Source organism: Dasypus novemcinctus, chromosome 2, assembly GCF_030445035.2.
Source record: "Dasypus novemcinctus isolate mDasNov1 chromosome 2, mDasNov1.1.hap2, whole genome shotgun sequence".
In the NCBI taxonomy this organism is placed as follows: Eukaryota; Metazoa; Chordata; class Mammalia; order Cingulata; family Dasypodidae; genus Dasypus; species Dasypus novemcinctus.
This window is the reverse complement of record NC_080674.1, coordinates 89,481,824-89,509,522: the sequence shown is the minus strand read 5'-3', so window position 1 is coordinate 89,509,522 and position 27,699 is coordinate 89,481,824. Positions and strand designations below refer to the sequence as shown.

Here is a 27,699-nt window from a genome sequence, read left to right as displayed (position 1 = left end):
CACATGGAGAACTGACACAACAAGATGAAACAAAAAGAGAAACACAGATTCCCATGCTGCTGACAACAACAGAAGCAGACAAAAAGAAGAACACGCAGCAAATGGACACAAAGAACAGACAACTGAGGTATAGGGGAAAGGGAGAAAAATAAATATAAATAAAATCTTTAACAAAAAAAACAAAGTAAGCCTTTGGTTTTCCAAACAGAATAGGAACAATTGGCTTGATTTCCTCTGAGGGAAGGCATCAGAAACAATGCCTATTTTGCTTAGATGAAAGTAATGATGATTCTACCCATTTTTGTTAGGGAATAGAACATTTTCGTTAAAGGAGGTGTGTGTGTCAGGGGGGACTAAAGCAGAATGAAGTGAACTGGTGATACAAGGTAAGTATGAATAGACAGTAATAAGGTTTCAAAACTTCTTTCTTTGAGCTCTTACCAAAAAAATGCAAGCTCCCTCAAATGCCTTCCTTACTGCCTGTTATACAAATCTCCACAGTGACATTTTAATATAGACAGGACTGCATGCATAGAAACCTGTCAAACTGGAGGAGTATTGTTTTCTCTTTACATATACTATTTAAAACATTCTTTGAAGTTGTTTAGACATTTAGCTACTTAAAAGTAGAAGCCTAAGCAAAATAGTTTAATGCCAGAATTATATGATGTCAGTATTTGGATAAAATGAACAAAAAAGTTATTATCCTAATATGCTATAAAGCCGTATGATTACATATTCTAGAATGTATTGGGAAATAGTTAAAACTATTCAAAAAATCATCCCCTAAATATCAAGCATTCTGGTTTAAAAAATAATTTTGATAGGACTAGTTATATTTTAAATAAAATTTTCAGAAAAACTGACTCTATCTTTGACCAAAATGGCAAAAATACTATATAGCTTTATCTGGTAAATACAAGTTTAAGTTAAACTTCCTGAAATGAGGAAGAAAATTTGACTGAGAGCATAATACCTTTTCTATCTTAGATGGTAATGTTGAAAAATTTCTCTTCCTGCCTGGAGGAAGACACAGGAGTAGTAGATGGGTGGAAATTGGAGTCACAATATTGCATAATTTCTAGTTACAAAAGGAAAGCAGTGAACATCTTTGGTCCTCCATTTCTTTGACTGCAACATGGGGGGAGGTGGGTTTATTTTTAAATTATGTATTCTTTGTAGTGAGTTAGGAAAAGGGGATCCAGAGAAATATGCACTCATTTTTCTCTCTCACTATCATTGTTTTCTTTGGGGCAGCTGGTGAAGAGGTTTTTCCAGTGGAATAACAATTAGAGGGATGCTGATGGAAAGCAAGGATAAAACCCTGAGAACAAATTATAAACCACTGGGATCAACTTTTCTAAAGTTTTTATTTTTTTCCAGGTACTATGGCCGGGAATTGAACTTGGGACCTCGTAGGCAGGAAGCTGTCCCTCAACCACTGAGCCATATCGGTTCCTCTGAGTTGGTTTTTTCATTTGTATTTTGTTTGTTTTGTTTGTTTGTGTTTTTAGGAGGCACCAGGGACAAAACCTGGGATCTCTTATGGGAGAAGCAGGTGCTCAACTGTTTGAGGCAATCTGCTCCCTGGGAACAGCATTTTTAAAAATTTTATTTTACTTATTTTATTTATTTTATTTATTTAAGATACTTAGATTATACAAATGTCACATAAAAAATATAGGGGATTCCCATATGTTCTGCTCCCCACACCTCACACATTTTTCCACATTAACAACATCCTTCATTAGTGAGGAACATTCATTGTGATTAATGAACACATTTTGGGGCAATGCCACTAAGTGTGGATTAAAGTTTACATTGTAGTTTACACTCTCTTCCACACAATTCTGTAGGTTATGGCAAGGTTTCTGTCATTGCAATGTCATTCAGGACAATTCCCAAGTCCCTGAAATGCTCCCATTTTACTCCTGTTTTTCCTGCTCCCTGCCCTCAGAACCTCCAGTGACTACTGCCTCCGCATCAATGATATGATTTCTTCCATTGCTAAAATCACAATACGTCTAAGATAGAATACCAGTAAGTGTACTTTAGTCCATAGTTCATTCTTCAATCCTGAGGATTCTGGGATGGTGATGCCCACTCCACCTATAATTGAGAGGGGCTGTGATCACATAGGACCAATGGATGGAACTCAAACAGTTGCACACTCCCTCGGTTCCTTGGGATAGTCGTTGCTCCATCATCACTTCCATGTTAGTTGTCCTGGGTGAGACCAATGAACTGGAGAGTAGGTGTTGCAACTCTGTTGAGATTCAGGGCCCAGCTGGCACATGGACAGCCCAAAGATTTAAGTCTCTTGGATGTACATCTACCAACTTTAGTACTAATTATAGGTTCAAATAGAAGGACAGAAGAGCCATGTGTAGGGAAACCACAACTGAGTCGAACTGTGTCACACTGGGGAGCATAAATTCCCAAGTAGGGCCCACTGGCAAGGCACCAAACTGCTGAGTTATTGCCCTGACTATAGTGTCTGGATGTCTCCAGAGCCTTCAGAAACCCCTTTATTTGGGGTAGTATCTACTTTGGCAGTCAATGAGATCCTGCTGAGATGAGCATAAGCGTTACATCTGGAATGACCTTCCGACTCACTTTGAAGTCTCTTAGCCATGGGAGCAGCTTTTAACACACATTTAGTGGATGTGTGAGAGGGACTCATGCTTTTCAAACCAGATTATAGTAATAAAAGAGGGAAAGGGAAAAAGGAGAACAGTAAACAGTCAGGACACTGAGTGTGTTCTTCTAACAGTAAGGTATAACATCCAAGAAATTTGTTGCATATTTACTGAAAGAATTCTAGGCACTGGAACAATAATTGAAGCCTTCTTGCTTTTGAAATGTACAGAACATAGAAGTTTATCTTTGAAAGGTTTAGAAAGAGTCACAAGTTTTAGGGAAGGGTTTTTTTTGGAAGGCATAAGTTGCCGACCTCCTCTGCTGCTATTCTCCCTTGATTGACACCTCTCCAACTACAAGCCCTCTTTGTTGTTCTCAAACACATCAGGAAATCTCCATTTTGGAGCTTGGAACTGGGTATTCCCACTCTTGGAACGCTCTTCCCCAGAAATTCTCATGGGTCATTGCTTCATACTTCAAGTTTTTGCTCAAAAGTCATCTTCTCAACAAGGCTTGCCCTCTTAAACACTGCAAATAGCCTCCTCCCACCCCAGCTGAATACCCTTTCCCTAACAACATTGGCTGTTTGCTTTCCCTTGCTTGACTCCTTTTTTTCCATGGCACTTCTTTCCTTCTAGAATACAGAGCAATTAACTTATTTTCTGTATCTATTATATATTGTCTGTTGTCTCCTCCCCACTCCTCTTCTTCCTCCGGCTAGTATGCTAAGCTCCAAGAGGATAATGATCTCTGTTCGGTCCACTGATGTGTCCAAAGCATGTAAAAGTTACAAATGGTACTCAGTTAGATTTTATCAAATAAATAAATGAAGGTTTGTGTAATCCACATTAACTGGGCAGTACAAATAAGCTAAGAAAGACAACAGAGAGATTTTCTTATGCATCTACTTTTCCTGTAGCTGGGAGGTTCAGAAAGAGGAAGCCAAATAAGACTAAGGATTTGTTTTATTTCTAGGGAGAAAAATCACCTAGAAATTGGTAATTTTACTGAAGTTATAAGGTTTCCAGAGATTAATAATAATAGTAACTACCATTTGGATGATGCTTCAAATTTCTCAAATGAAGAACTAATCCCTACTTTATAGTAGGGAAATTAAACCTCTGAGAAACAAAATCTTGTCCAACATTTCACTTTCAGCAAATATGACTTTGCAGAAAGCTGATTCTATGAGCCTTTTCTCTCATCACACAAAGAAGACACATGTATTACACCACTGAGAGGACAAAAGACAGGAGAAGCCAGAGTGTAATGGCTGTCCTTAGACCAAGGTCAGTGGAAAAAACAGAGACAGATTGTTAGAGACAAAGGAGAACATTTCCATTTACAACATCCAACTTTTATTGTTCAACATTCAAACCAAGCTTTAAAATCATAAAATGGTCCTAATGTGTATTTTCATTTATGCCTTCAATGTCATGAAATTTAGACTTTGTAAGGGGATTTATTATTTTTTCTTTTTCTTATCATGTAACTATAACTAGTTTGCAAAATTAAGGTCAGAACTCTGAAATTTTGTCATTATTTTTCAATATTTTTCAGATCTCAGGCTATGATTCTCAATATTGGATACAATTTTTGTTCTTTGGTATCATGCATTTATCAGCTATTTTATTTCTAGATACACAGCTGTTAACTGTAAAACTATTCTTTTAAAGTGTCAGCCTTCAATAATTAGCAATTGCATTTCTATTTTTTTTCCCTAGCAACTGTTCTATTGAGTGCCTAGAAATTGCCCCATCTGTGTTTAAAATTAAAACAGGAAGTGTGAAAGAGAAAGGTTATATGTAAAAAAAGGATGATGGAATAATTAAAAAACATAAGCACTGTGCTCCAAGAAACAGCGATGTATTAATATATATATACATATGCATGTGAAATGTATATACATATATACTTATTAATTATTATTGCTTTTATTAAAATAATTCTGGGAAAGTTCATTTAAAGTAAGAACATAATATGGGCTAACTACTCAGCTAAATGCTGAGGCAGCACTTCAGGTGGTTATATTACTGTTATTCTTGTTTCACATTTGAGGAAACTGAAGCTCAAGGAAGTTAAGTATCCTGGTCAAGGTCCCACAGCTAGCACATTGCAGAGATGAGTCCAAGTTATGAACTCATAACAAGGACAAGTCACAGATTTCATAATTTAAAAATCAAGATCCCATGTTGAAGACAAAGAAATGGAAGACTAAAGATGTTCGTTGCCTTTCTTTTATCACTAGAAATCATGATAAGTTGCTCCTGAATTATTGACCTCATAAACTATGAGAGATAATATTCTTTAAAAGTTACCTGTGGACCACTAGCATCAGGATCCCTCAGGGTATTTATGAAAAATGCAAAATCCTGGGAAACGGACTTGGCCCAGTGGTTAGAGTGCCCATCTACCACATGGGAGGTCCACGGTTCAAACCCTGGGCCTCCTTAACCCATGTGGAGCTGGCCCACGCACAGTGCTGATGCTAGCAAGGATTGCCCTGCCATGCAGAGGTGTCCCCCGCATAGGGTAGCCCCACGTGCAAGGAGTGCGCCCCGTAAGGAGAGCTGCCCAGCGTGAAAGAAAGTGCAGCCTGCCCAGGAATGGCGCCATCCACATGGAGAGCTGACACAAGATGACGCAACAAAAAGAGACACAGATTCCCATGCTGCTGACAACAACAGAAGCGGACAAAGAAACAAGATGCAGCAAATAGACACAGAGAACAGAACAGACAACCAGGGTGGGAGAGAAATAAATAAATAAATAAATCTTTGGGGGGAAAAAATGCAAAATCCTCATTCAGTCTCAATCCTGCCACTACAGAATCAGGGTGATGGGGCCCCAAACAGATTCTGAATCACACTAAATTCTGAGAACCACCAGTTTGTATTATAATATAAAATTAATTAGTTAAATATTAAAAATTATTGGGAGCCTATTATGCATCAGGCACTATCTTAGGTGTTGGGAATACAGTGGACAAAATCCCTACCCCATTTGTGGTAAGTTAAAATGTATGTTGTCTTAATTTGCCACAGGGCTGCCAATGCAAAGTACCAGAAATGGGTTGGCTTTTATAATGGGAAATTTATTAGGAGTAAAGGCTTATAGTTCTGAGGCTGTGAAATATACAAATCAAGATACCCTCTGAGATGCTTTCTCACCAAAGTCAGCTACTGGTGATCCTGGTGTCCTGCCATGTGGGGAAGCAAGATGGTAGCCTATCTCTGCTTAGGTTCCTTCCTTCCCCTCTGGGCCTGCCATCTCCCAGAACGCCAGCTTTGGGTGATCAGTCATATAGCTTATCTCTTTCCAGGTCTCCTCTCTCTACCTTGGCTCCTCTGCTTACTTCCTGACTTCAGCTGTGGGTTATCAGGCATATGACTTGTCTTTTCAACCTTGAGTTGCTCCATGGGTCCAGCCTCTTGGAGCCTTAATGCATAAGCTGTGGCTGCTAGCAATCCTGTGTCCTCTCTCACATGGCTGGATTAAAAATGGCAGCTTCCTTTCTCTGTGTCTCTCTTTCTGTGCCTCCATTTATATAAAGTTTCAGTAAGGGAGCAAAGACCAAACCTAAGTCACACCTTACTGATGTAGTTCAATCAAAAGGCCCCACACCCACAGGAATGGATTAGTTCAAGAACATAATTTTTTCTTTTTGGGATTCATAAAATGACTTCAAACTGTCATATATGTTTATCCTTTGCCCCAGAAATCCTATCTTGTGGAATCCCAAAGATACACTGACAAAATTATAAAATACCATACACAAGTATACACAAGTATTACAGTATTTGAAATAAAAGAAACAACCCAAATGTCCTTCAACAGGGTAACTGTTGAATAAACCATGATACATCCCCCAATGGGTTACTTTGCAAATAAAGAAAGGAATGAGGCACTGTTTACTGTGGCAGTCAATGAGATCCTTCTGAGATTTGCATAAGCATAATCTCTGGAATGACCTCCTGACTCACCTTGAAATCTTTTAGTCATAAAATCCCAAGGTCTTTTAACAAATGCATTGCTAGTTGGCACTTGGTAATAATCCCTTGGTGCCAGGGAGGCTCATCCCTGGGAGTCATGTCCCATGCTGGGGAGAAGGTAGTGCATTTATATGGTGGGTTTGGTTTAGAGAGTGCCTCAAGCAGGGATGTTCCTGAGGACTCTAGAGACATCTAGACACTATGGACAGGGCAAACTATCTCAGGAATTTGGCACCCTGTCAGTGGGCCTTACCTTGGAATATATGTACCTCAGTGTATCAGAGTTAGACTCATTTATAATTTCCCTACATGGCTCTTATGTCCCTTTTATTAAAATCTATAATTAGCACAATACTCATTCAATGTATGTTTCAGAAACATAAATCTTTGATCTGTTCTATGCCAGTTGAACACTGAATCTCAATAGAGTTGCAACACCTACTCTCCAGTTCATTGGGCTTTCCCAGGACAACTAACAAAAGGATGATGATGGATAATGCCCATCCCCCAAAACAGAGAGTATCTAAACTGCAAGCAAGACAGTTCCATCCATCTGCTCCACGGGCTCTAAGCTCCCTTTCGATCAGAATCAGAGTGGGAATCACTATCCTAAAAAACCTCATGATTGAGGAATGAACAAACATAAGGGAGGAATGCTACTATGGACTAAAGCAGACATTATCCTAGCAATGAAAGAACTGGTAATATTCATCGATATAAAGGCAGTGGTCACGTTTATACAAGTTCTGAGGGGAGGGAGAGAGAATAGGTGTAACTTTGGGCATTTTTGGGACATTGGAATTTTTCTGAATGACATTACAATGCCGGATATAGGCCATTATACATTTTGTCAAAACCTATAAAAACATGTGGTGCAAAGCATAAACCATAGTGTAAATATTGACCATGGCTAGTAGCAATGCTTCAATATGTGTTCATCAATTGTAACAAATGTACCAAAGTAATGAAAGATGCTGTTGGGGAAAAGTGTGGGAGGGGGAGGGAATGGGATATATGGGGATCCCTCTATATTTTTGATGTATCATTTATGTTATCTAAATCTTCTTTAAGAATAAAATAAAATAAGAAAGAAATGAGGAAGATTCCAGTATATTTCTATGGATTATCTCAATATATATTGCTAGCGAAAAAAACAAGATCAATTTATAGTGTTTGAATTTTGCTACTTTTCAGTAATATGGTATAAGTAAATGGAGGATATGAACATACAAATTATACATTTGCTTGTATTTTCAAAAATAAGCAATGGAGGTATAATTGGAAATTAATGAAAAGTCTTGCTTACAAGTAGAGAGAGGACACATGGTGGAGAAATCAGAGATGGACATGAAACTTCAATGAATGTAATTTATTATAAAGTGTTGACTTTGTATTACAGAATTAAAAATGACATTAAATCAAAAAAGAAAAGGAAAATGTCTAAAGACTCAAAACATTAAATAATGGAAAAAATGGACTTAATTGTGTTTAAGTGTTAGCATAATCATGTAGATAAGCTAGTTTTATCAAGTGATTTTTAAAAACAGTATTTTGGCTACAATAAAATGAGTTACAATAAAACCTTATACTACAGTGAAGAGTCTTATCATTAGATATATTGCTATTTTGTAACTATTTAAGACATAATTGTAGAATAAAGCATTACGTAATCATGTTAATGTTTCAGGAATCAAGATTTTTCTGCATAAGAGAAAATCAAGTGAAATATTAAAACATTTTGTGATTTTATATTTGAAGTGGAAATACCAGTAAAAACCCATGATTCCATTCCTCCAGCCATCCAAATAAAACATCTTACTAATTTCCCAGCTTGGCCTTTGAGAAGGCTTAAAAACAATGACAATCTAGTAGCAGTGAGTACCTCAAAAAAACATTTTCAGGCCTCCTTGGAACAGAAAATGTTGAAGATTTGTTTCAAACATTTTGTTGTGCCAAAAAGTAAGGAAACTATGAAATACTAATGTTGTCATATTAAATGTTACATGATCCAACTTGAAGGAGGTTCTGTTCATCTAAGATGAGATAATTTGATCATCAAACAAATTAATGACTGCACTGGGTTAAAACACAACAAATACATAAAAATAAATGAGTCCATGATGAGACAAAAAAAATAAAATGAAACAAAATAATCCCATGGTTTTGATTCCCGCTGGTGTTTGCTGGGGCACCAACTCATTACTCTGATCATTAATTTAAAAATCAGGCATTTATTAGACCTGAATAATAGCTGATGTGGGAAAGAGCTCCTTTATAAATAAATTTCTGCTAATAAATGCAGAAAAAAAGTGATAGAATAAAAGAATTGATGTTGACAACCATCACCAATGGATGCTACATTACTAGGTAAGCTTTTTTCCCCCAGACCATCAGGTAAAATTTTGATGGGGAACTTCATAAAGAATAAATCAGATTGGTATTACCTTAACTCTGTATTTCTTAGCATCACCAGTCATTTTGTGCCTTATCATGCAGTGCAGCAGAAAGTAATAAAGAATTCTTGCCTAATTGAATATAATTCAACCTCTCTATATAACTACCAGATAATAGAAAATATTAAGGGATAGATGGACAAGTTAAATGATACCACAAGAAAGCAAATAGCCAAATCCAGAATGTTGAAAATGTTACAAGAAAAATGGCCCAATTTTTCCAACGAACAAATGACACAGGAAAAGAAAATTTAAGAGGCAAAAGTCAAATGCAATATGTAGATCTTTGTAGTATTCCAATTCAATAAATCAACTGTAAATAGACATCTTTGAGATAATCAGAGAAATCTGAATACAAACTGGAAAGAGATATAAAGGAAATATTGTTAGTTCATCATGATAATAGTATGATGATTTTTAAAATACAAAAATAAGGTCCTATTAAGTTAGGATCCATACTGAAGAATTTCCAGAGGAAATGGTATGATGTCTGAGATTTGCTTTTAAATATTTCCAGGAAATAATAAATAAGACTGAATAAATATTGAAAATTGTTGAAGTTGAGTGATGAGGACATGGGGTCATTATAATATTCTTTCTATTGTTGTGTATGTTTTCATAATAAAAAGTAAAGAGTCTGCTTTCATGGTGCTACATTTTAGTGTGGGACACAGATAACAAAAAAGTAAATAATAAAACATGTAATATTTTAAATAGCCATAAGTGCTATAGAGAAAAAGTAATTCAAAGATGGAGAATTGGGAAATGTAGGCGGGAGAAGTACAATTTAGTACAGGGTGGCCAGGAAAGTTCCGTAATAAGAAGGTGACAATTGAGTGAAGACCTGAAAGAAATGAGGTATTACTGATATTCTATACATGAACTATTGTGATTAGTAATCGAAGAAAATGTGGCATTGGTGTGGAGAAAGTGGCCATGGTGGCTGCTGGGGGTAGGGAGTGGGAGGAAGAGATGTGATGTGGGGGCATTTTCGGGGGTTGGAGTTGTCCTGGGTGGTGCTGCAGGGACAATTACCGGACATTGTAGGTCCTCCCGTGGCCCCCTGGGTGGACTGTGGGAGTGTGTGGGCTATGATGTGGACCACTGACCATGAGGTGCAATGGTGCTCAGAGATGTATTCACCAAGTGCAATGAATGTCTCATGATGATGGAGGAGGTTGTTGTTATGGGGGGAGGAGTGGGGTAAGGGGGGTGGGGGGTATATGGGGACCTCATATTTTTTGAATGTAACATTAAAAAAATAAAGACAAAAAAAAAAAAAAAGTAAAAGAATTCCAGACATCTGGACGAAGTCCATTCCAGACAGAAGCAGCAGCAAATGCAAAAACCTCAAGGCAGGAGCATGATACGTTCCAGGAACAAAGAGGAGGCCAATGTGATAGGCAGAGCATGAGTGAGGAGCTGAGTAGTAGAGCTGAGGTCAGAGAAATACATAGAGCTTTCTAGGTCACAATGAGGTAAGATTTAAAATTCATGACCATCAAGTAAAATTGGCCCTACAATTAGATGTGACATGCTTCTGAGACTTTAAGTAACCACCACACTATTGCATAAACCAAAGGTAGATGTGCCTCAATTTCGAGGCGCAGACTTGACCCCGTGATGTTGTTGGCAATTAATAGTTCAAGGAATCATCTTGATAAAGTATATTAATATTGAAAGAGGATAATGCTTTAGAGAATTGTCTTAAAGATTTATATGATCTAAATGAATCAAACAAGCCCAAGATGCAGAAAGGGAATTAAATGGTTAAAGTGTCTCACTACTCCACATAGTGTATTGGTCAAGTATAGAAGGAGGGTGGACACTGTCCAGGCAGCCTGGAGGCCACCTCCAGGAACTGACGCTGCCTCACACTGTCAAGGGAAGAAGAGCAATTCTACCAACTGTCTCAGCAAGAGCCACAACAATGCATGTCCTGCTACTTCATTTGCCTTGAAGAGAGAGTTGAGGGCTCTTCTTTTGGGATTGACTGGGGGTGTTCAGGGTTCTTTTGGCAAATGGACAAGCATTTGTGGGCTAGGCTGCCATGCACAAATAACTCACTATTTCGTTTAAATCATCCTCTTACATTTAAAACATAGCATTTGCACTTAAATTCTAAGTTCAAGTCGAGTCTTTTATGTTTTAATTTATGACTGATGTCTCAACTAATTTAAAGGATGGTCGATGGTCAAAAGAAAAAAATCCATTTACAAAGGTGTGAGGAAAGGCTCCAAAAACAGAAAATTTTCAGGGGAATCTTAAGAATATGAGACATTGTCAAATATTTCATTAGCCTTAGAGTTTTCCCCAAACAATGCCATAGAACTATCTCATAAATTTAGCTATTAATATTTTTATTATAACTATTATTCACTTTTTCACCGCACAAATACTCATTGATTTTGGCTACATGTTGATATGATGGATTATCTCATAGTTTCCTGAACTGCCCTCTGGGGTGAGAAGGGAGCTTATTTCCTCTGGCCTTGGCTGAAATTCTAGAATTCAGGTCAGATCTAAATGTGGGATAGAGCCTCTCTGTTGTAAAGAATATCCAAAGACAGTACTTTTCTCTTTAAATAAAATTTTATTAAAGTATATCATTCATACACAAACATTCAAAATAATAAATGTATAGTAAAATTTGTGAATTAAAAAAAAACCCTTGTATATCATCATACAAGGCTCCCAAATACCTCCACACTGCCAACACCTTGCATTGTTGTGAAACATTTATTACAAACTATGAAAGAGCATCACAAAGACAGTGTTTTTGGAGAAAGTTTAAGGAACTGAAGACCCAAGTACAAATCTGACAGTGGAAGAAATCAAAACATGGCTAGAAGTGAGAGGTCTATAATTGGAGTCAACAGAGTTAGTGCATTTGGAAGAGAAATAATAAAATGGCACTTGGAGATATTGTCTGAGTCATCTTTGCACAGAAGGAAGGTGACTTCAGGGCTCCTGGCTTCTTTGGCCATAAAGTAGTTCTGGAAGTGTGATGAAGCCTGTATTTTCAGCCAAGATACAGACATCATTAGGGTAACTACATTCCCCTCAGAATTATCTCAGAGAGCCCAAAATACCACATTGGTCATACCACAGTGAATTTTTTCCCTATCCACTTATTTGATCCAGACTTAAGAGAGATTATCTTCCTGATTTGATTTACATGTTTGTCCTCCCTGTGAAATTGTTAAATATTCAACATCAGGAGCATCTTATTCAAGTTTGTCAATGAATAATTGTTTAAGAAAAGGAAAAATTACTCTGACCAAAAGTAGGAGAATTTACCTGGATTCACATTCTAAGCCTATAGAAGCCAGGTTACCTACCTATTTACAATGAGCGGCAGTTAAGGTCTACTCTGTAAACTTATAGATACACAGTTAGCCACAAAGTAGCAACATATGGCCCTTTGTGTACTGAATGAGTCAGGAGTTTGAGTAGCTATTACTGAGAACCTTAGCTACTTTCAGATTTACCTGAACTAGAAAAAAAATTAGATGGATAATACTTATAATTAAAGTTATACCACTTATTTATAAATCAATATAACCAAATATAGAGATAAGACAATAAATGAAATCAATTTTTAAAAACCAGAATGAGGACATATAAAAATACCATGGAGCTATATATATACTAAATTAAATTATACATTAATTTCTTAAACAAATCAATGGTTCTGAATCTCCTTGTGGCTCTCCTGAAGGTGTCAGTTCCCTGCTCACTCTGAATTCTTTTCTAATAATTTAAGGTTACGTTATCTTAACTGGACTAGAAATACATGCATATGTAAAAAGACTGTGGATAGCCTTATACTGTTCACACACTGCTTGGTATTGCTATAATTTTCCTTCATATTTTCTATTCAGTGCTGAAATGCAGATCAGTGTTGAAATGCAGAATAGACCTGTGGCTTTACTTATATTTTGGGAAAACATTTTTCAGGTACCTTCCAAATCTAATCACAACACTTTTTTCTCTATTAATAATGGAGTTGCATTTTTAATACTATAACTTTTAAAGGTGTTTCCCTTTATAGTGCCAAAGAGAAGGAAATTCAATTCAATTACGTTTTTTAAAATCATAAATAATCTGAGATTCTGACAGTTGGAGTGACTGACCCAAATACATATGAGAAAGCCAAGTAAAACCAAAGCCTGCTAGGTTTTGGCTGCTAGTTACAGTTCACTATCTTGTCCCTTCTTCCATTGTAACCTATTTCCTAGAATATACATGATATTCACTGCACTTAGAGTTTGCGATATTTATACTACCATAGGAATTTTCAGACAAAATCAAATTCACACCCAATTGTTTTATGGCATCATAAGTAGTAATAGCATTTGAGCTTATCATTGAGGGAATATTTCACAATATTCTCTTATTCCTATATATTTTTTTATTTGTAAAAGAAAAAGATTCTATTAGATGAATTTTGTATTTCTTCCAGTTCTAATATTCTCTGAACCACTGAATCATCCCAGTCCATACTGATAGGAGCAAATGGCAGAAGAGATGCCTTTGTAAATTGAAAATGTTGTTATAAATTCCTTTAGTGTACATTTACTACTGAAAGAATAGAATAAAAATAACCACCATAGCTGAAATGAGTATTATCTGCCCTTTATAAAAATTACAAAACACATCTCCTTAATTTCTCCTCTAAATTATAAGTTATTACAGTGAAATTAAAAAAAAAATTTTAGTAAAAATTTGTAGGTTTACAGAAAAATTACACAGAAAATATATAATTCCCTTTCACACACACAGTTTTTTTTATTAATCATATAATGATTTTGCATTATGATGATAACTTTGTTACCATTGATAAAATGACATCATTATAATTGAACTACTAACCGTAGTCCATAGATTATAATAGGGCTCATTGTGTTACACAGTCTTAATGTTTTATTTTTAATTTTTATTCTGGTAACATATATATACAACCTAAAATTTCCCCTTTTAGCCACAGTCAAATATATAATTCAGTGGTGTTATTACATTTACAATGATGTGCTGCCATCACCACCATCCATTACAAACTTTTCCATCACTCAAAACTGAAATTCTGTACTAATTAAGTTTTAACTCCTGATTCTTAACGCCCCCAGAACCCAGTAACCTGTATTTATAGTTTCTGACTCTCTGAATGTACTTATTCTAATTTTTTCGTATTAGTGAGATCATACAGTATTTGTCCTTTTGTGTCTGTCTTAATTTAACATGTCTTCAAGATTTATCCATGTTGTTACATGTATCAGAAATTTATTCTTTTTACAGCTAAATATTATTCTACTATGTGTTTACCAGTTTTGTTTATACATTCATTGGTTGATGGATACTTGGGTTACTTCCACATTTCAGCAAGCGTGAATAATGCCACCATGAATATCAGTGCACAAATACCTGTTTGAATCCCAGCTTTTAATTCATTTGGGGATATAATTAGAAGTGGGATTATAGCTCATACGGTGTATTAGTCTGGGTTTCACAGGGAAACAGAACTGACAAGAAATAATCTGTAAATATTATGGGATTTTTATAAAATTGGTCTCATGTGACTGTGGGAATGCACAAGTCCAATTTCTGTGGGGCAGGCTGCAAGCTAGGAAATCTGATGAAGGTTTTTGCTGAATTCCCCAGGGGAATCTGGCTGGCTGAAGTAAAGATGGAAATTCTTTCTTCTGACTGCTGAAATAATCACCTCTCTTTTTAAAGCCTTCAACTGATTGAATGGGACTTCTCTCATGGTTGCAGGCAATCTCCTTGGTTGATTGTAGATGTAATCAGTCATAGATGCAACCAAATTATTGATGATTTAAGTCTATGAAAAGTCCTCACAGAGAAGCAGATGTGGCTCAACTGGCAGAGTGTACGCCTACTGTATAGGGGGTCCAGGGTTCAATACCCAGGGCCTCCTGGCCCATGTGATGGACTGGCCCACACGCAGTGCTGTCGTGCACAAGGAGTGCCATGCCATGCAGGGGTGTCCCCTGCATAGGGGTGCCCCACATGCAAGGAATGCACCCTGCAAGGAGAGCGGCCCCACAAGAAAAACATAGCCCGCCCAGTAGTGGCACTGCTCACACGGAGAGCTGACGCAGCAAGATGATGCAACAAAAAGAGACTTAGATTCCTGGTGCTGCCTAACAGGAATGCAGGCAGACACAGAAGAACACATAGTGAATGGACACTGAGAGCAGAAAACTGGGGGGAGGCGGGGGGAGGAAAGAAGAGAAATAAATAAAAAATAAATCTTTAAAAAAAGAAGTCTTCACAGTATCAATCAGTCTTGCTTGACCAAACAACTGGACACATTACTTGGCTAAGTTGACACATGAACCTAAACATCACATATGATAATGCTATACTTAACTTTCTGAAGAACTGCTAAAACTTTTCCCACAGCAGTGGCTGCACCATTTTACAGTCCCACCAAGATAAGTGTTCCTATTTCTCCACATCTCTCCAGCACTTATTTTCCATTTAAAAAATATTAATAGTAGCCATTTCAGTGGTTGTAAAATGGTATCTCATAGTGGTTTTGATTTGCAATATCCTGAAAGATGTTAAGCATCTTTAAACACTTGCATACCTTCCTTGGAGAAATGTCTATTCAAGTCTTTTGCTCATTTTCAAATAGGTTCATTTGCCTTTTGTTGTTGAGTTGTAGGATAGCTTTATATATTTTGGATATTAAACCCTTATCAGATAAGAGATTTCCAAATATTTTCTTGCATTGAGTAGGTTGTCTTACCATTTTTGTGATAAAGTCCTTTGATGCACAAAAGTTTTCAATTTTGATGAGGTCCCATTTATCTTTTCATTTGTAGCTTATGCTTTGGGTGTGAAGTACAAGAAACCATTGTCTAACCCAAGACCTTGAAGAAGCTTGCCTACAGTTTCTGCCAGGTTCTTTATATTCTAAGTTCTTATATTTAGGTCTTTGAACCATTTTGAGTTAATTTTCATATATGGTGTGAGTGAGGTAGGGATCTACCATCACTGTTTTGCACATGGATATCCAGTTCTCCCAGCACCATTTGTTGAAGAGACTTTTCCTTCCCAACTGAGTGGGCTTTATATTCTTGTCAAAAATCAATAGGCCATAAATGTGAGAGTTTATTTCTGAATTCTCAGTTTGATTCCATTTGTCCATATGTCTGTCCTGAACCAGTGCCATGCTGTTTTGTTACTGTTGCTTTGTAATAAGTCAGGAAGTATGAGTTCTCCAACTTCATTCTTCTTTTTCAAATGGATTTTGACTATTAAGGGCCATTCTCCTTTCTATATAAATTTGATAACTGATTTTCTTCCTTCTGCAAAGAAGGCTATTGGAATTTTGATTGGGATTGCAATGAATCTGTAAATAGGTTTGCGTAGAATTGGCATCTTATCAATATTTAGACTTCCAATCTTTGAATATGGAATGTCCTTCCACATATTTAGGTTTTCTTTGATTTTTTTGAGCAACATTTTGTAGTTTTCCAAATATGTTTTTTGTATCCTTGGTTAACATTACTCCTAGATATTTGATTCTTTTAGTTGCTGTTGTAAATGGAATTTTTTTTTCCTTGATTTCCTCTTCAGATCATTCATTACTACTGTACAGATACACCACTGATTTGGAGGTGTTGATCTTGTACCTCACCACTTTGCTGAATTCATTGATTAATTCTAGGAGCTTTGTCATGGATTTTTCAGGATTTTCTATATATAGGATTATGTCATCTGCAAATATGGAAAGTTTTAATTTTCCCTTTATAATTAGGATATTTTTTATTTTTTTTCTTACCTAATTGCTCTAGCTAGAACTTCTAGTACAATGTTGAATAACAGAGGTAACAGTGGGTTAGGCTTTTTCATATATGCCCTTTATCATGTTGAGGAAGTTTCCTTCAATTTCTATGTTTCTATGTGCTTGGGTTTTATCAGGAAGGGCTATTGGATTTTGTCAAATGCCTTTTCTGCATCAATTGAGGTGATCATGTGGTTTTTTTTTTGCCTTCATTCTATTAATGTGGTTTATTACAGTAATTGATTTTTTTATATTGAACCACCCTTGCATACCTGGGATACATTTCACTTGATCATGGCATATTGTTCATTTAATTTGCTGTTGGATTCCAGTTGCTAGTATTTTGTTGAGAATTTTTTTCATCTATATTCATAAATGGTACTGGTTTGTAATTTTCTTTTCTTGTGGTTTCTTTATCTGGCTTGGTATTATGGTGATGTTGGCCTCATAGAATGAGTTAGGAAGTGTTCATTTCTCATCAATTTTCTGGAAGATTTTAAGTAGGATTGATGTTAGTATTTCTTGGACTACTTGGCAGAATTTACTAGTGAAGCTCACTGGTCCTGGGCTTTTCTTTGTGGGGAGGTGTTTGATACTAGTCTGTTGAGTGTTCTACTTCTTGTTGTTGGTTTGTTGAGATCTTCTGTTACTTCTTCAGTCAGTGGAGGTAATTTATGTGTTTTTTAGGCATTTGTCCATGTCATTTAGGTTATCAAGTTTGTTGGCATACAGTTGTTCACAGTAACCTCATATAAACCTTTTTATTTCTATGGGGTGGTAGTAATGTGTTCCTTTTAATTTCTGACATTAGTTCTTTGCATCAGCTCTTCCTTTCTTTGTCACTCTACCTAAAATTTGTTCATTTTATTGATCTTTTCAAAGGACTGGATCTTTTCAAAAGACAAACTTCTGGTTTTGTTTTTTTTCTCTCTATCGATTTTTAATTCTCTACTTCATTTATCTCTGTTCCAATCTTTGTTATTTTCTTCCTTCTGATTGCCTTGGGTTTAATTTGCTCTTCTTTTTCTAGATTCTCCAGTTATGAGACTTAGATCTTCAATTTGAGATCTTTGTTCTTTTAAAATATAAGTATTTAAAGCTATAAATTTCCCTCCAGCATTACTTTTGCTGAATCCCTCAAAATTTGGTGTATTATGCTTGGGTTTTCATTTGCCTCAAGATATTTCTTAATTTCCGTCGTGTCTTTGTCTTCTTTGATCCATTGGCTGCTTAAAAGTGTGCTGTGTAATCTAAACATTTTGTGAATTATCCCTTTCTTATTCTTTTCTTGATTTCTAGATTCATTCCATCATGGTTGGAGAAGAAACACTGTATGATTTCAATTTTTAAAAAAAAATTTTTGAGACTTGTTATGTGACTTAACATATGGTCTTCTAGAGAATGATCCATGTACACTAGGAAGAATGTATATTCAGCTGCTGTTTCAGATTGCTGAAACCTTCCAGGAACAATGTACCAGAAATGGGCTGGCTTTTTTTTTTTTTTTTTTTTTTTTTTTAAGGAATCAGGTCTAGGGGTTGAATCCCGAACCTCAAATGTGGGAAGCTGCTGTTGAGCCACATTGGCTCCCCTGAGTTGGTTTCCTCGTTTGCTCACTTGTTTGCTTTTTGTTTTTAGGAGGCACTGGGGACCAAACCCAGGTTCTCCCAAGTGGGAAGCAGGCAGTCAACTGCTTGAGCCACATCTGCTCCCAATATGGGTTGGCTTTTATAATAGGGATTTATTAGGTTAAAAGTTTCCAATCAAAATGTCCACATCAAAGCATCATCAGATATGCTGTTTCACTGAAGGTCAGCTGCTGGCGATCCTGGACTCCTGTCATATGGCAAGACACAATGGTAGTTCTAGTCTTTACTTTCTCCTCTAGGCTTACTTTCTTCCCAAGCTCAGCTGTGGGGAATCAGGCATATGGTGTGTTTCTCCCCTTTCCTCCAGTCCTCTCTCTCAGTCTCGGGGTTTCTCTGTCTTCACTGCTTTTTCTTTGTATCTCTGTTTTCAGTCCTCCTTTTACAAAGGACTCCAGCAAGAGGACCAAGATCAGTCCTGGGTCATACCTCACTGAAGTGATTCAATGAAAGACCCCTCAGCTGAATCCAATCCAAACAAAGGGTCTCGTGCCCACAGGAATGGATTAGCTCCAAGAACATTATCTTTTCTGAGATCCACGAAAAGCTTCAAATTGTCACAGCTGCTGTTGGGTGAATTGTTCTATATGTATATGTTAAGCCCAGTTGGGTAATTGTACCTCAAGGCTTCTATTTACTTATTAATTATCTGTATAGATGTCCTATCCATTACTGAAAGTGGTATATTGAAGTATCCTACTATTAATGTAGAATCATCTATTTCTCCCTTCAAATGTATCAATATTTGCTTCATATATTTTGTGGCTCTGCCATTATATGCATACATATTTATAGTTGTTATAGCTTCTTGTGAAATTGATCCATTCATCAGTAAATATTGACCTTTTTTGTCACTTGTAACAGTTTTGGCTTAAAAGCCTGTTTTATCTGATATTAATGCAGTTACTACAGCTCTTTTAGTTACTATTTGCATGGTATAATTTTTTCTATCCTTTACTTACAACCTGTTTGTGCCTTTGAATTTGAGGTGTATCTCTTGTAAACAGCATATCATTGGGTCATGAATTTTTTATCCATTCTGTCAATCTCTGCCTTTTAAATGGTGAGTTTAATCCATTTATATTGAAAGTAACTACTGATAATGCAGGACTTTTTAAAACTATTTTGCTATTTGGTCTTCGTAAGTCTTATAACATTTTTGCCTCTCAATTCTCCACTAATGCCTACTTTCATATTTATTAGATTTCTTTGTATTGTTCCTTCTTGAATTCTTTGTCATTGCTTTCTGTATATATTTTTAATATATTTTCTTTATGACTATGCTTGTGTCTTCTATTCATTTTTTAAGCCAGAACATTGGAATAATACAGTATAGGCTTGGGTTTATTCATACTTTAAGAAGTACTATTTTCTAAGGTGCATTCCAAGCCTTTATTATACAATGGATATTAATCCTTTGCAATATATGTTGCAAATATTTTTCTCCATGTCATTGTTTTTCACCTTTGTTCACAGGAATCTTTTTATACTAAACTTTCCCTATCTTAAGATGAACATAGTTTACCAATTTTCTTCTTATACCTTTATAATTTCATTTTTATATTTTAAAATCTTTATTTAAAATTATTGCAATATCAGGCATGAATTATGTTCTAACTTAACCTTCCCTCCCAAATTGTTAGCAAATTTTTCTATTCCACTTTGAGTAGAGCATCTTTTCCCCAATGATTTAAAATGTTTTCTTTATTACCTAAAATATTTTAGTTACTGAATAATTTTAAACATGTATATGCAGAAGTATATATACTATACAGAAACAGGGAATAGAGACAATAGAATATAGTAAGTTTAACAGAGTAGTAAATAAGGCAGTCTACATTGAATCAATGGAGTGCCTCACTAAGCACATGGGAAATAAGAGGGAACTCTAAATATATTTCTGGGCTTAAAGGATGAAAAGGGTCTTGGTTTCTCACGGGATGCCACCAACATGGTGTTAGGTGCTTGGAGAAGGTTGTCTGGGTGGCTTAACATCTCCTTTGGGCCTCACTCCAGGAAGCACGTTGTGATTGTAGATGTAATTGATCAGAATAGGGCTCTGGTTGATGGACCCTGCATTCAAGTAAGGAGACAGGCCTTGTCTTTCAAAAGCATGCAGTTCAACGACTTCACCCTCAAATTCCCACACTGTGCCTGCCAGAGGTTTGTCTGATAAGCCTGGGAGAAAGCAAATATCTATACACTATAGGCAGCCACAAGATGGGCCAAGAAGATGGAGGCCCGAGAAAGAAAAGCAAAGATGAAAGATTTTGATCATTTTAAAGTCATGAAGGCAAAGAAAATGAGGAGCAGAATAATTAAGCATGATGTTAAGAAGTTTCAAAAGGCAGCTCTCTTGAAAGCTTCTCCTAAAAAAGCATCTACTCAATTTTGTACATTATGACAAGATATATAATGGCCTGTGTGTTCATCAATTGTAACAAATGTACACACTAATGAAGGATGATATTAATGTAGGAAAATGTGGGAGGTGTAGGAGTGGGGCATATGGGAATCCCTTGCATTTTTAATGTAATATTTATGTAATCTAAGTATCTTTAAAAAAACATAAAATTAAATAAAAAACCAAACCAACAAAGCAAAAGCATCTGCTGCTAAGGGAACTGCTGAGCAGCTGCTGCTAAGTTTCCAGCAAAAAAGATGACCACTGTGAGCAAAAAGCCTTCAGTCTAGAAAGTTGCTGCCCAGACAGCCGCAGGCCGGAAGGCAGGAGCTCCAACATCTCGGAAAGTCAGAAAGCTCCAGCTCAGAAGGCATCTGTTCCGAAGACATCTGGCAAGAAAACATAAGAGGCTGTTATAAAGGTAATAAAGATTCTTTTTGATATGAAAAAAAAAATAAGGGTCATGGGTGTAAATAGAGGGGTTAAAAGGCACCTGTGAACTGCAAATTTTGTTTTCCATCCAAGTTTTCTGAAGCTGATTCAGCATAGAGCAGGGACAGCTCTTCAGAGCTTATTTACTTGTATGATTGTATACCTTTCATTCATTAAATATTTATTTAGCTCCTACTATTGTGCCAGGCATGTTGTTAGGTACTGGGGATACAAAAAAGAATGTGAATCAGGCCATGCCATTAAGGAGTCCACATTTTCATTGATGCACTTTCCACATTGCATTTTTTCCCTTTATTTTTGAATAAGTTTTAGATTACATAAAAGTTACATGGAAAATATAGGGGATTCCCATATACCTCGCCCCCTCCCCCTCCCATACTTTTCCCCATTAACAACATCTTTCATTAGTGTGGTACATTTGTTACAATTGATGAACCCACATTGAAGCATTGTTAACTAACCTTGGTCTATAGTTTACATTATGGTTTACACTTTGCACTGCACAATTTTATAAGTATTGACAAAATGTATAATGGCCTGTATCCATCATTACAATATATTTTAATTATCTGTTTCTGGGCCTAACCTCTCCTGTACCATGACATTCTTCAGGACAGTACCCATGGTTTATTCATGATCTAATCTCTAGTGCTTAAAACAGTTATTCACACATAATAACTGTAATCAATAAATAATTGTTGAATTCCCTAGGAGGAGAATCTTTCTAGGGGCCATTCAGACCCAAACCCATCTGTCAGGAGGAGGTAAGAGCCATCTACTAAGCATTCATTGTGGCAAATCACTGACTTTTTCTTCCCTCCTCAGGTTTTTTCCCATGTTGTCCCAAATAATGTTCCTTTTCTCCTCCAGATCAACTCCCCATTCTTCTTTATCCTACCTTTTACCCCTGAGGTTAACTTTCCTGCAGGTCTGTAGTCCTCTCAAGGCAGCCTGCTCTTATACATTCTCCTCTCTTTCTGGGTTCCAGTAGCTTCTCCTTTCCTTCATTCCTTCACACCCAGGGTGGTGTTAGACTGCCAGCTAATAGCCCGGGTTCCTGATGATCCTTCATGGTTCCCATATGCCCACTCACTCCATTTTGAATAATCTCTTTGCAAATTAAACCTTTTCAGGGAAGTGGATGTGGCTCAAGTGATAGAGCTTCTGCCTACCACATGGGAGGACCTGGATTCAATCTCTGGGGCTTCCTGGTAGAAAAAAAAAGGCCTGTCTGTGTGGTGAGCCAGTGCCCATGCAAAAGTGAGTCATGCAGCAAGATGATAATGCAACAAAAGAGAGCCAAAGGGGAGAGTCAAGGCGAGGCACAACAGAAACCAGGAACTGAGGTGGTGCAAGTGACAGGAACTTCCCTCCACATCAGAGGTCCCCAGGATCGAATCCTGGTGAATCCTAATGGAGAAAAATGAGAAGATAAGACAAAAAGAAATAGATACAGAAGATCACACAGTGAATGAACACAGACAGCAAAAACAGCAGGGAGGGAAAACAAAACAAAACAAACAAAAAAACCTGTTCTAATTCTACTATTCTAAGTGTATCAGCTATGTTTACTATCCGTATTATTATTACTACTGCTCTTCCTGGAGAGTGTGTGTAGTTTGCCTTGGGAAACAGGGAAGAGTGGAAGTTCCCAGCAGTTGTACCCCTGCAGGAAAACAGTTTCATGTTTAAATGTACTCAAGAGCCTGAAAAGTAATTCTGAAGACTGAGATGATACTTTGGTATCAGGGTCAATGAAAAGAAGGCTGACCCTAAAAATAAATGTGCCCAGAAGTTACTGTGTTCTGGTGATCAGTAGCAGTGAGTCATGGTACTTACCTTTTTTATTTAATTTTAACGATACACTAACTATGCCTGTCTAAAGACATTCTACAGTCTTTGCTTCCTGATAATTTGCCAAGAAGAACTATTTGCCATTATTATCTGAAGATGGTAATGTCCACCCTAAGTCAAGAGTTCTATTGTACACATATAGTTGAGCTACGAAAGCCCTGCCAAACTTCTCAGAAACATAGTCTAAAACTTTGAGTAAGCATCAAACTTACTCACTGATTTATTTTCCTTGATTCTTATGGTGCATTGAGTGTTCACTTTATTTGTAAGCATAGAGTCCAAGGAGATAAAATAAATCATGCTTTGTTGCTTTTGGTCAGTTGACTCAATGCTCTTGTAGATCATTCACTAAAAACATTTGCTGCCTGTGCTTGCTTTTGTATTTATCCTCATATTGTAGATACTGACAGGTGTAGATAAACACTTCTGAGATGTTTGTACTTTTTTCATACATGCTTCTAGTCAATAAACTTTTATGAGAACTAATTAAGTAATGGAAGTCATGCTAGTTAGGCACCGAGGAAATAGAAATTATTAAGACACATATCATTTCCCTCAAGGTCCATAAAAGAAGACTGCTAGGCTATGAAAACAAACTTTAAAGAAGGTAAAATTCCTTTTGTTACAAAGATATCAGAAGAGCTACTTTATCTTCATTTTGAGCTTTTCAAAGTGGCTATTGTGGGAGTGTTCCAAGGGCATCCCAGAAACTGAATCTAAAGCTGTGCATGATTATTGGAATTTGGGGGTGGTGGTGGCTGTGTATGAGTTAACCTCCTCTACATTCTGAGACTTCCCTTTGAGTCATTAATATTTTATAATGTTTTCACAGTTACAAAACTGAACTCTGGTGGTAGCAAGTTCAGACAAGATAAACTGCAAGTTTGAATTTTGTTTTGATGTAAGGAACACATATGTCATAAACAGGTCATAGAAAGCCCATAAGTCTGTGGAGCCAAGGAAGCCATGGGACATTTTTGGAGTACAAGCTATTAAAATAACTGCATTAGGTGCCTGATGTTACTTACCCCAATATCCTTGATATTGAAGTAATTTTTCCCTATGTTGAATGATTTTATTCCTTTGAAAAAACAGAACTGTTTAATCACTCCCCACTGAATAAACTTTGGTAGGGACATGCCACATATGAGGAAACTAAAGACCTGCTTTTAAGTTACTATTTAATTCCTGACATTGCTATTATTCTTGTCTCCTTGCTTGCTTTTCCTCATGGCACTCCATTCCATTAATAATAGAAAAGTCTCTAGTCTTAAAGTACTTCATTTTTATGCACTAAAGTTCTTTTAGCTGGATTTTCTGGTGTTCCTCTTCAGTTCTTTCTATTCATGGTTATACCATTGTGCTTTAAAGGAAATTCTTTCAAGATGCTATAAAGGAACACATTCATACACACATTCCATATTATGAGGAATAGTTTTTATACAATTTTCACAGACGAAACAGTAGATTTTAAAGTACATATATTTATATATGTTTTTGTTTTAGTAGTGCAGATAGGTTGCTTATTTTAGAAGGCTGTTGGCACTCTCTGGGAATTATGTCTCCTCCCCATTTCCTGTTATTTAGAGTTCTGCAAATGTCCAGTGCTAATCAGGCATGTGTTCATATCTGCTACAAAGAAATAAAATGAGTAAATAAATATTAGTAAGAAGAAGTTCTGAATTCTACCTGTTCAGTACAGGTACAATAAAATAAGATGGGTTCTCTAGAGAAAATATCTTAAAACTTAAGGATTTAAAATTTCAAATTAACATGTTTCTCTATTTTATAAGAAACAAGATTGTCTCCATTTACCCCTTCACATATGACAGTCCTTCTTTTGACATGTGAGGGCTTGGATTACTTAAAGAACAATTTAAAGACAACTTTTATGAAATATGTGGTATCTTTTCTGTGAAGAAGAGGGATTTGTACCTTAGAAAATTAGATTACTGTAATTGGGATTTATTTTATTTTACATACCTCCAAATGCTTCTTTCATTTAAAATATTTAAGATGGTTCTAAATATATGGTGTAACACAAGGCTGTTACAAAAGAGTGCAATGGCCTGAGTGCCAAATGAATGCCTTTATTTTTAAAGACTTCACAGGAGAAGGATACTCTTTCCTTGTCATACATTATGCTGAAACTGATCCTTACTAATGTAAGAATTCAAAATAAAAGGACTACACACATACAAAAGCCAGCCTAGTTGAATTTTCTGTTTTATAAATGTTACAAGTGAATAAGTAAAGTGTCAGGTATTTTGTTAAAAAACATTTTTAAATTTAAATGTGTTAAATAATATTAAAGATTATCAATTAAAAACTAAACTTCATTCTAAAGCACCAGACATTTGTTCTTTTCTGGGGCAGAGAGAAAAATTTTATTTTTTCTCAATCTAGTTCTTAAATTAACTTGGCTAGGGAAATAAAACTGTCTTAAGCTGTTATAAATAATTAATTTGAAAATGATGTTCTGTTTTTGAAAGTATACATTCTTTTCAAATTTTAATGCTTTAATTTCAAGGTAGTAGTTTTTAAAGAGAGAAGCCAAATGTACCTTTAAAAAGCCAAAAATATGATTTCCTTTGTCTCATAATATGTTTTTGGCATTGAGAACAGCATCTTTTTTTAGATAACTTATTACTAATGGCCAACACAAACCTCTCAGCTATCTGCATTCGTCCATATATCAATGTGTTTGTTTGCTATACAAGTTAGCTATTATTCATGAAGATAGTTTTTTTTTATTGAGTGAAAACATTTATTTTTTAGTAAATGTATCTTTGGATGGTACTCTTAATTATTCCTATGTTATTTAATGAATTTAACATTTTAAAGAAGAAGTCCGGTATAAATTGGAAAAATATTGCCTAGGGATATACTGGTATAATTCACATGTTCTAGATTTTAGTAGCTGGCAAGTATAAAATAAGATGATGCTTTCTTTTAATGCCCAAATTATTACAGCTTGAGCCTCTACCAGCCTAATTACTGAAATTTGTTTTATTTACTTAAGAGCATTCCCCGATCCTACTTTGCACGTGCTGGGGGGAGGTGGGGGGGTGGGCGTGCACCTCATCACACTGATGTCTCTGCCATAGTCATGCCCCTGAGACCAGTGAACGTATGGGCACAGCTCTCCTCTCCTCCAAGCATGACTACCACTGCCATTGCCTTTCTGATGTTTGCGCAAATGTGACATTTGCCCTTCTCAAACTGAACACTGAGATCGACCTTTTCTTAATTCCCCACAGCAACTGAAACTAGGCTACGAATGTTAACTAGACCTTATTAAAGGTTTGGGCATTATGCCGGGAAAGTACAAGAGAGGGAGTAATTTACAACTGTTACAAAAGTGGCTACTTTTAAAGTCCACAGGATGGTGGGTCTCTTAGTGGGCCATCTCCAGGCTGGTTGACACCCCCTCCCCAGGAAGGTCACAGCATATGCATGACTCAGATCCGTGTCCAAATGCCTAGCGCAAGATGAAGATTTCCCTTCATGCCAATCTAAGGCCCTGAGTTCTTATTTCCTGCCTCAGAGTAGAGCTCGCCCAAGATGATTAATAGTGAGAATGTATACTGTCTTTGGGGAAAAGTCCACATCCAGTCAAAGAGCTGTGGTGTTGCTATAGGAGCCATGCAAAGACACTCAAGAGCCACACTCGGAGAGGGTTTTTCTGTCTCAACTCATGCCTCGTTTGAACATGGTCATCTAGAAGAGTGTGTGCTGGTCGTTGCCAGTTCAGCTCCTTTTCACCACATCAGTAGGACATGACTTATTCTTTCTTACAGTCTTTCTTACAGTATGAAGTGAAAAGAGGATAGGACCCATAAGGCCTTCTTACTATTCTCTTTACCCATGCTTTAAATCTCCAGTACTCATAGAACAAAAGAGACAACTCTGCAAATACATGTAATTGCTCCCCACAATGTGATAGTGTGGCTCCTTGTGAAAGGAAACACTTATCTAAAAACACAATTTGTGTAGGCATTGCTCTTTTAAAAGATATTCCCAATTTATATGATTGAACCTTAATTTTCTATCCCAAAGCATTTGCATTGGTGTTAGGTCATTAAGTTAAGGTTTTTCTTCCAAACAATGGTTTGTAGTATTTTTAAATTGTCTGGGAACAAAGTCACAAGCTTTCTCAAAGACTCCTTCCAAGAAGGTGCAACCTGCTCATAACTTTTAAAATAACATTCAAGGAGTCTTGTGGGATTATCAATGGCAGAGATAGCAGTGTGAGGAGGAGGCCACTAGCTTAAAAAACTCAAATTTTTGGACCCAGATTATTCTGTAATTAACTACTCTAAAGTTCAATAGATGCCATATAGCAACAATTTATTTATTCTCACTAGTCTTGGTTTGAGCTCTGAGATCCAGGCTACATGTTTGGTTCAGGCCTGCTACATGTGTCTCATTCTGGGGTCTA

At 36.4% G+C, this 27,699-nt stretch overlaps 1 pseudogene; it reads left to right on the top strand.

Annotated features, from left to right (window-relative positions):
* Nucleotides 1-20,498: 20,498 nt before the first annotated feature.
* LOC101432947 (large ribosomal subunit protein eL14 pseudogene) lies at nt 20,499-21,357 on the top strand (annotated as a pseudogene).
* Nucleotides 21,358-27,699: the final 6,342 nt, after the last annotated feature.